General features: G+C 39.6%; 1 long non-coding RNA gene across 1 annotated transcript; it reads left to right on the top strand.

Annotated features, from left to right (window-relative positions):
• LOC133153840 (uncharacterized) lies at positions 1-333 on the top strand. Its single transcript, XR_009714396.1, has 2 exons — positions 1-121; positions 184-333. It is a non-coding gene; the product is annotated as an uncharacterized LOC133153840 (long non-coding RNA).
• The last annotated feature ends 2,369 nt before the right edge of the window (positions 334-2,702 follow it).

Below are 2,702 nucleotides of genomic sequence, written 5' to 3'. Positions count from 1 at the left end.
GATCTGGGCGGCTGACGCTGGCCGAAACCACAATCCTCCCTCTGATCTAGTCTGGGAGACACAGTCCAACTGGGGACCCGTAGGCCAGGTCCACTTTACCTTGATCAACGCCAACGGAGAGGTGACACATCTTTCAAGCGACAAGAAGCAATATTTCTATTTTGACGTCCGTTTTTCTTCCAGGAAATAAGGATGAGCAAAGCCACTGGCGCACGTTTGGAAGATGATGATGGAAATTCCACTTCCACCGTGGGATAGAGGAAATGGAATTTCGGTTTCTTGTGTGTCTTGACATATGAAGGGATTGACAATAAAGCAGACTTTGACTTTTGACATGGTCACATTATAAAAATATTGTATAACAATACAATTAAATGGGCTTTTTTTAAAATAAAATCTGCTCCGACCTGTTGTGAAATCTAATTGAAATAATTGAAATAAAGTTGTTGTTCTTTAAAAATGATTGAATTCGTCTTTTTTCATTCTGTGTAATTACATTCTGCTGTATGCACCAAAAAAAAAAGAGTGTAATATCGGTTTCATCAGTATATAATTGAAACCGTAAGGTATTCGGAAATCCCTGCGGTCAGTAGAATATATAACGGCTGTGCAATGAGAAGTCAAGACATGTTCCACGAGAGCAGGCGGTCAAGGCAAGAGTAATCTCGACGCAACATGCCCAACATGTGTAAGTCAGTGATGAATGTTTCCTGAATTTTCTTCCTCTTTTGCCATTCATTCATGATTTTCTTCTGCTTCCGCATTAGACACGCAAATTCTCGCGGTGGGCTTGGTGGCTTTTCTAGTACTGCGAGCCAATGGCGCTCCGTTGACAGAAGCGACCACCGTCTTGCCATCAAGCGACACCTCAAGTGAGGAGGAAACGGCGCCCTCTGACCTGCTGACCTCTGCTCATGTTTGGGACTCGGTTCTGGGTACCGCTAAAGAACACCAGAAAGCTGTAAGTGGAAATTCAGAAAGCACCTTCATTGTCTTCTCCTGGCTGTAAAACATATCTGACTTGTGACTAATTTCAATATCAGTTTGATGATGAATTCCAAAACAATGTCAACTTTCATTTACTGGAGCACTACAAAGCACCTCAGTTTCCAGCAAACTGCCCCAGCTCCAACTTTAGCAAGGTAAGAACCAGAAATGGAAAACCACCAGAGGTGGGAGAAAATACAGACACTGACACTTTCCATAATTGTTTGCTAGCATCGGCTTGACTTTTATGCGTAGGTTGAATAGATATTTGTTTTTTAACTGACCTAAATATTCTTTTTTCCAGGAGGCTTGCCTGCACAGGCTGGCCCAAGGTCTGTCCACTTACATAATTCTTCTCAAGCACGTGGAGAAGGAATATCCCGGCAGTAAAATTCTGTCTGAGGCCAAACACTACTCTGAACTCCTGCTCTACAATATCAAACAAAAGGTTGGCCAGTGTGACAATTTAGGGATAGGAAATGAATTTTGCTGTTACTATAATACCTATTTTGACATTGTGTTGCTTACTCTTGTCCGGCAGATGAAAAAACCAGAAGAGGTCACAGGCCTGAGTAGCAATGAGGAAGAGAGCCTATTGAGGTCACTGTACCACCCCGATGCTTTCCACAGAAAGATGACGGCGCACAACATCCTGCGGAAGCTCTACATCTTCATTGTTGACGGCGAGAGGGCGCTGAGGCGCAAAGAACGGCGAAGGGGAAAACATGCCAAGGTCTTCGCCATGTTTAGTTTATTGCGGTAGTCACGTCCGCCACTGAAGCCCGTCGGAAATGTTGGGCAAAACATGAAGTGAATTAAGTTGTTGGATCTGCACTGATGTGTCGTAACCCACTGATTGATGATGTATTTGTTTTTGCATGACGCACTGAGTTTTTTAATTTTTTTATTCTGTAGATAACCTATTTATTGCTCATTCAAAAAAGCCATTGTGAATCTAAGACCTTATTTATTGCAAACAGTCGTATGAATTATTTAAAGAAGATATTTATTACATATTATTGTTTTTATACTTGAAGGCATGATAATTATATTTATTTTTTAAACGGAATGTATTTTTAAAACATGAATAAAACTATTTGCTTACTTGTGAATTGAACTGCTTGATTTATAACACTTTGGCAGGTGTCTTTTGAGAATTTCACTTATTAGATTGAACTACAGAAATCTCTTTTTCTGAGATTCAAAGACATCGTATATATATATATATATATATATTTGCAAAACTGAAATATCGTAAGGCCACTTATGGGCTTTACTGTCAGACATTTATTGACAAAAACATGGAACAGACTTCAAGACAATGTCGTAACGATAACAAATAAATATCTCAGACCAAATTGACTTTCAGGTGGCCAACTCGTCGTGGTCTTCGGTTGGAGGTTGTTGATGCAGGTGCACGTCATCCTTCTTCAACCCCAAAGTAAACTGAAACGAAGCAAAAACAGCCAACGATACATATGTCATTGTTGTTTTTGACTTAATCTGCCATTTTTTTTAAGGTTCTCTTTCTACATATTTACCAAACACAAGCGATACATTAACTTCAATACAAAAAAAGGGCACTACCTCAAATACAATTTAGAAAACAGTTTGACTGAAATGGTAGTCATTCAATAAATAAATATACGCACATTTTCTTTTTCAAATTGCAGCCTTTGCGGTTTTGAAAATTGCAGTTGATCACATTGCAACGT

The sequence above is a fragment of the Syngnathus typhle genome, linkage group LG5 (assembly GCF_033458585.1).
Source record: "Syngnathus typhle isolate RoL2023-S1 ecotype Sweden linkage group LG5, RoL_Styp_1.0, whole genome shotgun sequence".
NCBI lineage: Eukaryota > Metazoa > Chordata > Actinopteri > Syngnathiformes > Syngnathidae > Syngnathus > Syngnathus typhle.
This window is presented reverse-complemented; position numbering and strand designations above follow the sequence as displayed.